Here is a 12,427-nt window from a genome sequence, read left to right on the forward strand (position 1 = left end):
AATTAAAGCTAAAACAAAGAAAAAAAAAATACAAATAATTATTGAATTTGTCCCTCATAAATAACTGCAATTATTACAACACAATTATTACAACATGTTTTTGCATATATTATGCTCCAATCAATCTTTTAAAAATCTGCAATGCAATGTTACAAATAATTATCCTATAAATACGATGAAATCAAACAGAAAAGTTTGTGAATATGTGATGGAAAAAAAGGGTTAAATGAATATGAACAAATAAAGTAATATAAAAGAAATAAATAAGAGTGTAGAAAAAAATTAAAGTAATGATAATAATTAAAAAAACATATAATATAAATATAAAATATAAATATATATATATATATATATATATATATATATATATATATATACGTATGAATAAATTTCATGAATAAATATATAATATAATAAATAAGCGTGTATAAAAAAATAAATATTTAAAATACTTAATAAATATAAAAATAACTATAAATAAGGGTGTATAAAATAATGAATAAAAATAAATAAGGGCGAGCTATTGATAATAGCAAAATACATCCTGGCTGCCATACCTCTATGTGCTTTCTATGCAAATTCAGTACCTTTTTTTTTTGCCAATATTATCATTTTCTTTTTGTGTGTTTATGGAAATAACTTAACCACTTGACAACTGAGTATTTAAACACCCCTCCTGCCCAGACCAATTTTCAGCTTTCGGTGCTCTCACATTTTGAATGACAATTACTCAGTCATGTATTGCTGTACCCAAATTAATTTTTTATCCTTTTTTCCCCACAAATAGAGCTTTCTTTTAGTGGTATTTGACCACCTCTGGGTTTTTTATTTTTTGCGTTATAAATGAAAAAACACAGAAAATGTTGAAAAAAAACACATTTTTCTTTGTTTCTGTGATAAAAGTTTGCAAATTATTAATTTGTCTTCATACATTTTGGCCACAATTTATACTGCTACATATCTTTGGTAAAAATAACCCAAATTATTGGCTATTATTGGGTCTTTGTGAAAGTTAGAGAGTCTAAAAGCTGTGGTGCAAATCATACAAAATTTATCACATCTGATGCACCGGTGGCCGATCTCATTTCTTGAGACCCGAACAAGCCAGGAAAGTACAAATACACCCCAAATGACCCCCTTTTTTAACCACTTGCAAACTGGGCACTTAAACCCCCCTCAGTCCCAGACCAATTGTCAGCTTTCAGCGCTGATGCACTTTGAATGACAATTGCGCGGGCATACAACACTGTACCCAAATGAAATTTTTATCATTTTTTTCCCACAAATAGAGCTTTCTTTTGGTGGTATTTAGTTACAGCTCGGAGTTTTATTTTTTGCTAAACAAACAAAAAAAGATGCAAAAAAAATAAATAAATAAATCATGTTTTAATAGTTTGTTATAAAATTTTGCAAACGGGTCATTTTTCTCCTTCATTGAAGTGCGCTGATTAGGCGGCACTGATAGGCTGCATTGGTGGGCACTGATGGGCTGCATTGGTGGGCACTGATAGGCTGCATTGGTGGGCACTGATAGGCTGCATTGATGGGCACTGATAGGCTGCATTGGTGGGAACTGATAGGCTGCACTGGTGGGCACTGATAGGCATAGTTAAGGCGGCACTAATAGGCACAGATAAGGCAGCACCGATGGGCACAGATAAGGCGGCACTGATGGGCAAAGATGGGCACAGATAAGATAACACGGATGGGTGGCACGGATGGGTGGCACGGATGGGTGGCACGGATGGGCACTGATAGGTACCACTGATAGATGGGACTGATGGGCACTGATAGGTGGCACTGATAGGTGGCTCTGATAGGTGGCACTGCTGGGCACTGATGGGCGGCACTGCTGGGCACTGATGGGCGGCACTGGGGTGCAGCACCTTTGAGGCAGATTGTGGGCACTGTGGGTGGCACTGTGGGTGGCACTGCTGGGTGGCACTGTGGGCACTGCTGGGTGGCACTGTGGGCACTGCTGGGTGGCACTATGGGCACTGCTGGGTGGCACTGACGGGGGGCACTTACTTTTTATTAGGGTGACACTGCAGGGGGCAGGTGGGCACTGGCAGGGGGCAGGTGGGCGCTTGCATTGCTGGCCGTGATCGGGACTGATGTCCCGATCACGGCCGCCAGTGATCGGCTTTTTTTTTTTTCTAAATACTATCTGAATACTAGCCGATTACCGGCTCCGTTATGTCACCTGATCAGCTGTCATTGGCTGACAGCTGATCACGTGATAAGGGGTCGGGATCGACCCCTTGCACGGATCGGTGATCAGGCGAGTCTCATGGACTCGCCGATCACAGAGCGCGCCGCGCGCGCCCCTCAGGGGGCGCGCAGGCCGCTCGTACACGGGACTACGTCAATAGCCGTAGTCCCGGAAAAGGAGATCCGCGCTGTAGCCGTCATTTGGCTATAGCGCGGATCTCAAGTGGTTAAAGTAGACATTCCAAGATATTTAGTAAGAGGCATGGTGAGCTTTTTGATGTTGTCATTTTTTCCCACAATTCTTTGCAATATTAAGATTTTTTATTTATTTTTATTTTTTCCCACTAAATTGTTATTGTAATAGGTTATTTCTCTCACTTGGCATGTGTATACCACAAATGATGCCCCAAAATAAATTCTGCTACTCCTCCTGAGTATTACCATACCACATGTGTGGGACTTTTCCACAGTCTTGCCACTTATAGAGGCCCAACATGCAGGGAGCACTATCAGGTGTTCTAGAAGCATAAATTACATATCTAACTTGTTGACTACCTATTACACTTTTGAAGGCCCTGGAGCACCAGGACAATGACATGTGACACTAACGTGGCACTGATGACAGATGGCATTAATACGTGGCACTGATGACACGTGACACTGATGTGGCACTGATGACAGATGGCACTAATACGTGCCACTGATGACACATGACACTGATGAAGATGGCACTAATATGTGGCACTGATGACAGATGCCACTTATACGTGGCACTGATGACACGTGGCACTAATACGTGGCACTGATGACACATGGCTCTAATACGTGGCACTGATGACAGATGGCACTAATACGTGGCACTGATGACATGTGACACTGATGACAGATGGCACTTATACATGGCACTGATGACAGATGGCACTTATACATGACACTGGAGACAGATGCCACTGACGACAGGTGGAACTGGGGACAGATGGCACTGACGACAGGTGACACTGGGGACAGATGGCACTGATGACAGGCGGCACTGGGGGCAGATGGCACTGACAGGTGGCACTGGGGGCAGATGGCACTGACAGGTGGTAGTGGGGACAGATGGCAGTGGGGAGAGGTGGCAGTGGGGACAGATGGGCACTTTATTTTCATATTTTATATTTATTATTTATTTTTTCCCACTAACCGCTGCATCTCTGACTAAGCGGTTCATCTCTCCTTCCTCACACGCTGTCTCTGTGTGAGGAGGGAGAGCCGGTGATGAGAGATGATCTCATATGTTTACATATGAGATTATCTCTCATTGGACACGCCGATCACGCTGTAAACGGCCGCTGCGATTGGCCATTTACAGCAATCTGTGCCTTGGACACGGCCAGCACAGAACTTCCCGATGTGAGCTCGCGGGAGTGCGCATTGCGGAAGTAAACAGGAGGACGTTCAGGGACGCCCTCCCGGCAGTTAGTGTCCGCACTGTAGCTGTCTTTTGGCTATAGCGCTGGCGCAAAGTGGTTAAATATAAAAAAATAAGGGTTTGTAAATAAAACAATCACATTAAAATAATAATAAATATAAAAATAAAAAATTTAAATAAAAGGGTATAAAATAATAAATAAAAATCATATAATATATATAATATAAAATATACTTAATAAATAATAAAAAAAATAGAGATAAATATATTACATATATTATGCTGCAATAATTTTTTTACAAAATCTGCAAATAAATAATTATACTATAAATAATTATCCTATAAATGTGATGAAATCAAGCAGAAAAGATTGTGAATATGTGATGTAACTTTTTGTTTATTGTCAATGTTATCATTTTCTTTTTGTGTGTTTATTTAAAAAACTTAAACACATTTCAAAAAATAAAAATAAATAAAGGTGTCTAAACACAAAAAAAGAAAAAAGGATTAAATATAAGAAAAAATAAGGGTGTGTGTGTAAATAAAACAATCACTCACATATAAAAACAAATATAAATAAGAGTGCATAAAAATAATAAATATAATAATTAGTAAATATAGAAATAAAAATGTAAATAAAGGGGTATAAAATAATAAATAAAAACCTTAAATATACATTTTTATTTTATTTTATATTATATATATTATATTTATGTTTTTTATTGCCAATGATAACATTGGCATATAAAATAACATTGACATATAAAATAATAAAAACCTTAAATACAATATATAATATTTTATTTTCTATTTATTTTCTATTATATATATATTATATTTATATTTTTTATTTATTATTATTATATTTTATATTTATATATTATTATATTTTTTAATTTTTTAATTTTTATTATTATTATTTATTATTATTTAGGCTGCTCTAGAATAAAAATGTAAATAAAGGGGTATAAAATAATAAATGAAAACCTTAAACATAATATTTTCTATTATATTTATGTTTTTTATTTTATAAAAAATATATATATTATTTATTTTTTTAAAGAAGGAAAAAAAAAAACCGGGCTGTGTGGATTGGCCATATTTCCCCACGAGGCTTGAACTCATGGACAACACGACCAATCCAACAGCCCCACCGAGACGGCTTCTACCGTGAGGCGCCACCGCTCCCGGCACTTATAATATGTTACTCTCTTAATCTTGAAGCACGCATTCTCAGTGACGTCATCGGCTCAACACTGCCATCTACAGGTATTACTGAGAATTACACCCGCACGCTGCTGAGCAGCAGGGACGCTCTCTGCTCTATCAAACCTGTGTACAAGCTGTAACTCGGAAGGACCCTAGCGTCGCTTAGCAACCACCCGTCCTTGGCAACCGGAGTGCGACCATAGTAACCCACAGACTGCAACATGGCCGAGGGAGGGGAGCCGATCGTCAGACCTAGAAGGATCTTTATGAACAACCTGGATACGTACGCTGCCAGGAACATAGGAAAGGTGGGGGGGGGGGGTGGGTTGGCATGTACAAAGCAGGCGCAAGTCAGGCGCTAATAGGAGTAAAGTAGGCGCAATCCGAGGTGTTAATATAGATAAAGTAGGCACAATTCTTTTTACTTTATTGAGTGGCATTTAGTTCACACCAGAATGCCGGGTTGGAAGCCGCACGTTTCCTGCACCACCTTCAAAACGCACTGCAGTTGCGATTTGCAGCGGGGTGTTAATATTATGTCATGAAATGCAGGTCACACGCGCAGGGCGCTCGCCTGCACCAGACTGCGTGCTACAGAAGTACTATGCCATCCGCTTGCTGTGCGTTTCCCTTAAAGGAGTGCATGAACTGCTTTTGGTGCAGTTCGGTGCAACTCAGTCCATTCTAAATGAATAGGCTAAAATCACACACCGCACGTGAATGGCAGAGGAACGCTCAGTACGTTGTTGTGCGATTCCGTGGTGTGGACCGGCCCTTCACTCATCTGTATGCGGAGGCCGAGCTGCAATGCCACTTCATGTGAGCTCTGGTGCATTGCGGGAAAAATGCTCCAAGTCTGCGTTTTAAAAAAAATTAATATAAATAAGGGAGTATAAAAAAAAAATGCAAAAATATTTATTTGTGAATGCATTTAATGAATAAATATAAAAATAAATATGGGGTATACAAATAATAAACAACAATAAAATAGTTAATAAATATAAAAATATTTATAAATAAGGGGGTATAAAACAATAAATAACAATAAATAAGGGCGAGCGATTAATAATGCCCATACACCTCCTGGGGGCGCTACTTCTACCTGCTTTCTGTGCAAATTCAGCAGCACAAGGCAGCTTTGTGGTGTGAACAGGGCACAGAGATAACGATGGTTTTCTATGGTCCTGTGTGGTGAGCGGTGCTGATAAAGTGCAGAAAAATGCATCCAGTGTGAATGAGCTCTTAGGTGAGGTTGTCACTTTAGTTTTAAGCCAAACCCGAACGATCTAGCAGCGCACAGTACGTTTTTTGTTTTAGTTTTAGTTTTAGGGTGCTTTCACGCTGCAGCCGCCCGAGCGTTAGAGGTAAAGTTCCGCTCGTTTTAGCGCCTCTTTAACGCTGTTCGGGTGGTAACAGGGCACTTTTAACCCCCAAGAAGGGGCTCAAAAGGGGTTAAAAGCGCTCCGTGTTGCAGCCATTTCAGAAGCACTGCCCATTCATTCCAAAGGGCAGAGGCGGTCTGGGAGCCTTGGTATACAGCGCCGCTAAACCGCCCCAAAGATGCTGCTTGCAGGACTTTTTCAAACGTCCCGCCAGCGCACCGCCCCAGTATGAGAGCATACTAGAATAGGAAAATCCCCTTCAGTAGTAAATTTAATTAATAATGCATAGCATAGTCATCATGACAATTAAAATTTTGTCAGCCGCTGCTTTTGTTTTTTTTCTAACACCCTCCCCCCACCAGCGGACTTATCTAACAACCTCCCCCCACCAGCGGACTTATCTAACACCCTCCCCCCACCAGCGCACTTATCTAACAACCTCCCCCCACCAGCGGACTTATCTAACATCCTCCCCCCACCAGCGGACTTATCTAACACCCCCCCCACCAGCGAAATGATCTAACACCCTCCCCCCCCACCAGCGGACTTATCTAAGACCCCCCCACCAGCGGACTTATCTAATACTCTCCCCCACCAGCGAACTTATCTAACACCCCACCCCCTACCAGCGGACTTATCTAACACCCTCCCCCCACCAGCGAACTTATCTAACACTCTCCCCCCCACCATCTGACTTATCTAACACTCTCCCCCCACCAGCGGACTTATCTAACACCCCCCCACATGCAGACTTATCTAACACCCTCCCCCCACCATCGGACTTATCTAACACTCTCCCCCCACCATCGGACTTATCTAACACTCTCCCCCCACCAGCGGACTTATCTAACACCCTCCCCCACCAGCAGACTTATCTAACACCCTCCCCCCACCATCGGACTTATCTAACACTCTCCCCCCACCAGCGGACTTATCTAATACCCCCCCACATGCAGACTTATCTAACACCCTCCCCCCACCAGCGGACTTATCTAACGCACCCCCCACATGCGGACTTATCTAACACCCTCCTCCCACCAGCGGACTTATCTAACACCCTCCCCCACCAGCGGACTTATCTAACAACCTCCCCCCACCAGCGGACTTATCTAACAACCTCCCCCCACCAGCGGACTTATCTAACACCCTCCCCCCACCAGCGAACTTATCTAACACCCCCCCCACCAGCGGACTTATCTAACACCCTCCTCCCACCAGCGAACTTATCTAACACTCTCCCCCCCACCATCTGACTTATCTAACACTCTCCCCCCACCAGCGGACTTATCTAACACCCCCCCACATGCAGACTTATCTAACACCCTCCCCCCACCATCGGACTTATCTAACACTCTCCCCCCACCATCGGACTTATCTAACACTCTCCCCCCACCAGCGGACTTATCTAACACCCTCCCCCACCAGCAGACTTATCTAACACCCTCCCCCCACCATCGGACTTATCTAACACTCTCCCCCCACCAGCGGACTTATCTAATACCCCCCCACATGCAGACTTATCTAACACCCTGCCCCCACCAGCGGACTTATCTAACGCACCCCCCACATGCGGACTTATCTAACACCCTCCTCCCACCAGCGGACTTATCTAACACCCTCCCCCACCAGCGGACTTATCTAACAACCTCCCCCCACCAGCGGACTTATCTAACAACCTCCCCCCACCAGCGGACTTATCTAACACCCTCCCCCCACCAGCGAACTTATCTAACACCCCCCCCACCAGCGGACTTATCTAACACCCTCCTCCCCACCAGTGGACTTATCTAACAACCTCCCCCCACCAGCAGACTTATCTAACACCCTCCCCCCACCAGCGGACTTATCTTACACCCTCCCCCCACCAGCGGACTTATCTAACACCCTCCCCCCACCAGCGGACTTATCTAACAACCTCCCCCCCACCAATGGACTTATCTAACAACCTCCCTCCACCAGCGGACTTATCTAACAACCTACCCCCACTAGCGGACTTATCTAACACCCTCCCCCCACCAGTGGACTTATCTAACACCCTCCCCCCCACCAGCGGACTTATCTAACACCCTCCCCCCACCAGCGGACATATCTAACACCCTCCCCACACCAGCCAACTTATCTAACACCCTCCCACCACCAGTGGACTTATCTAACACCATGAGGGCCATCCATACGCTGCACATAGAGGACTGCTTTGCCGTTTGTAATTTGTGGTTGGACTACAGCTTCCAGTTTTCCTTTTGGGCTTATTTCCTGGGAATGGGACAAGGCAACCCTGGGTGCAAGTCATATACATGCTAATTCAGCTTGACACACACATGAAGGTGGACTTGAAACATCCAGATAGCCATTGTTTGTTCCAATTAATGTCTCACATAGAAACAAAAACCCCCCTTGCCATAGAATCCGTCTAACTGATCTGGAAGTAATTTGCAGGACATCCTGTACTTGGTTGACATCTCGATAGTATTTGAAGTACTCTTCAGACATACTTATATTTTCTAAATGGCAGGCATTTTGATCCTCGAACTTACACCTCACTAGATTGCTATATCATCAAGTTTGTTCACCCCTGATGAAGGTTCTTAATTATCAGCAACTGGAAACGCGTTGGGTGTGGGTGATATAGGACAAGCATTGTTTTAATCATATTTTGTTCTATATATATGTTTGTTTATTAATACACCAGGAGGACATTGTTTAGCCCATTTGTACTTCCTGGTAATATTATGTACATTGTGTAATTTATGAATAAAAATTGTATATTATTGTGTCCATTTGTGTCCGGAGTTGATGGTCATTTAAAATCTCACCCATTCAGGGGGAAGCCTTTTTTTTTTGATAAGTATATAGGGATTGGACCACTTCACAGTTTTTTGACCCATTTTCAGTTCTTTTCTCGTTTATATGCTAAAGAAAAGCAGGCCCAAACCATGATGCTGCCACCACCATGTTTGACAGTGGGGATGGTGTGTTGAGGGTGATGAGCTGTGTTGCTTTTACGCCAAACATATCGTTTTGCATTGTGGGCAAAAAGTTGGATTTTGGTTTCATCTGACCAGAGCACCTTCTTCCACATGTATGGTGTGTCTCCCAGGTGGTTTGTGGCAAACGTTAGACGAGACTTTTTATGGATATCTTTGAGAAATGGCTTTCTTATTGCCACTCTTCCATAAAGGCCAGATTTGTGCAGTGTACGACTGATTGTTGTCCTATGGACAGACTCTCCCACCTCAGCTGTAGTTCTCTGCAGTTCATCCAGAGTGATCATGGGCCTCTTGGCTGCATCTCTGATCCGTCTTCTCCTTGTCTGAGCTGAAAGTTTAGAGGGACGGCCAGGTCTTGGTAGATTTGCAGTGGTCTGATACTCCTTCCATTTCAAAATGATCACTTGCACAGTGCTCCTTGGGATGTTTAAAGCTTGGGAAATCTTTTTGTATCCAAATCCGGCTTTAAACTTCTCCACAACAGTATTACGGACCTGCCTGGTGTGTTCCTTGGTCTTCATGATGCTCTCTGCGCTTTCAACAGAACCCTGAGACTATCACAGAGCAGTTGCATTTATACAGAGACTTGAACTTCTGGAGTGAGTTTGCTGCACTGAAAGTAAAGGGGCAGAATAATTTTGCACACACCACTTTTCAGTTTTTTATTTTCTAAAAAAGTTTAAATTATCCAACAGATTTCGTTCCACTTCACAATTGTGTCCCACTTGTTGGTGATTCTTCACAAAAAATTTAAATTTTATATCTTTATGTTTGAAGCCTGAAATGTGGCAAAAGGTTGAAAAGTTCAAAGGGGCCGAATACTTTTGCAAGGCACTGTATATCATCAATGTAGCGCTTCACAAATATGTTGATGAATTTGATCAAAACCATAAGAGTGTAACACCAATAAATCAAAGTTCCAAACGGCAACATTTGTATCCAATCTTCTTTATCTCAGGTTAGGGTCACACTTGTGCAGATCCAGTGTGACCCGTCTGCACAGACACAGTACCCCGTTCATTTGAATCACCTGCTGTACCTGCGGGAAATGGGGGAAAAAAGCCCTGACCCTTGCTTTAAAACAGACAGAACTGTACGGTACTGACGGACTTTGTGGTTTTGCGTACCTGAAAACACGCCGCGCTTTCCTATGTGTGGGGGGAGATTAAGAGGTGATGACACCCACTGTGCATCTGCTAAAGGGCAGCACATATTTCCTGCAGGTTGGGGAACGTGTGCGATTAGCATGTGTTTCCCATCCCACATATGTCTGATTCTAGTCTTAGTAGCTCATTTTTTCTTTTTTTGTTGTAAACTCTGCTTCTTCGCTGGTCTTCTGTTCTCCAGGGCCGCCATCTTGACTGTGGGAAGCCGGCTGTGACTTCCTGCTGTTCCACAGCTGGCCCCCCACTGCTCATGTGCGAGATGTACTGCACTTTCACACTGGTCCCGCAACTCCTAGGGCATGAGACGTGTCCCAGGAGGCTGCGGGAGTGGGGGAGGGGGGAAGCAGAACCTCGGCTTTTCTCACCTAGGGGGGAGGAGCAGAAGTGGGAGTGGGTACCTGTCAGAAAAAGGAACCCACTCCAAAAAATAAGTTGCTATAGCGGTAGAGGAGAGGGGAGGAATATGGGCAGAACTTCACTTTTTAATCACAAATCTACAAATATTGTGTAAATCTATAGCAGAAGGTCGCCCAGTATTGGGATGGAAGGGATCACTTGTGCACTCAAAACATCTCACTAATGTTTTGGCAGTCTGATTGGCACCAGTTAGGTTCCTTATTCTGTCAGTAATTCCTCTGATAAATGTCACTCACAGACACTTCACTAGAGCTGATCATCAGCATCAACCTTCTGCTTTACACATTCAGGATGGCAAAAGGCAGGCTCAGAGCTCTGAGCAGAGCGACCTTGTGTGGTGAATATGCAGCATTACATGTGAGCTGAGGATGCTTTATCTATCTTTTACCAGCAGGGGTCAGTGCTGCTCATACAGTTTATTGTTTAAAAGTATTACCAAGTAAAGCTAAAACAAAGAAAAAAAAAAACTCCATACAAATAATTATTGAATTTCTCCCTCATAAATAACTGCAATTATTACAACACAATTATTACAACATGTTTTTACATATATTATGCTGCAATCAATCTTTTAAAAATCTGCAATGCAATGTTACAAATAATTATCCTATAAATGCGATGAAATCAAACAGAAAAGTTTGTGAATATGTGATGGAAAAAAAGGGTTAAATTAATATGAACAAATAAAGTAATATAAAAGAAATAAATAAGAGTGTAGAAAAAAATTTAAGTAATGATAATAATTAAAAAATATATATAATATAAATATAAAATATAAATATATATACGTATGAATAAATTTCATGAATAAATATATAATATAATAAATAAGCGTGCATAAAAAATAATAATAATATTTACAATAGTTAATAAATATAAAAATCACTATAAATAAGGGTGTATAAAATAATGAATAAAAATAAATAAGGGCGAGCGATTGATGATAGCAAAATACATCCTGGCTGCCCTACCTCTATGTGCTTTCTATGCAAATTCAGTACCTTTTTTTTTGCCAATATTATCATTTTCTTTTTGTGTGTTTATGGAAAGAACTTAACCACTTGACAACTGGGCATTTAAACCCCCCACCTGCCCAGACCAATTTTCAGCTTTCGGTGCTCTCACATTTTCAATGACAATTACTCAGTCATGTAATGCTGTACCCAAATTAATTTTTTATCCTTTTTTCCCCACAAATAGAGCTTTCTTTTGGTGGTATTTGACCACCTCTGGGTTTTTTATTTTTTGCGTTATAAATGAAAAAACACCGAAAATGTTGAAAAAAAAAAATTTTTTCTTTGTTTCTGTGATAAAAGTTTGCAAATTATTAATTTTTCTTCATACATTTTGGCCACAATTTATACTGCTACATATCTTTGGTAAAATTAACCCAAATTATTGGCTATTATTTGGTCTTTGTGAAAGTTAGAGAGTCTAAAAGCTGTGGTGCAAATCATACAAAATTGATTACATCTGATGCACTGGTGGCCGATCTCATTTCTTGAGACCCGAACAAGCCAGGAAAGTACAAATACCCAACAAATGACCCCTTTTTTTTAAAGTAGACATTCCAAGGTATTTAGTAAGAGGCATGTTGAGCTTTTTGATGTTGTCATTTTTTCCCACAATTCTTTGCAATATTAA

Source organism: Lithobates pipiens, unplaced genomic scaffold (assembly GCF_037356315.1).
Source record: "Lithobates pipiens isolate NorthernLeopardFrog02 unplaced genomic scaffold, aLitPip1_a1.2 Scaffold_13, whole genome shotgun sequence".
NCBI lineage: Eukaryota > Metazoa > Chordata > Amphibia > Anura > Ranidae > Lithobates > Lithobates pipiens.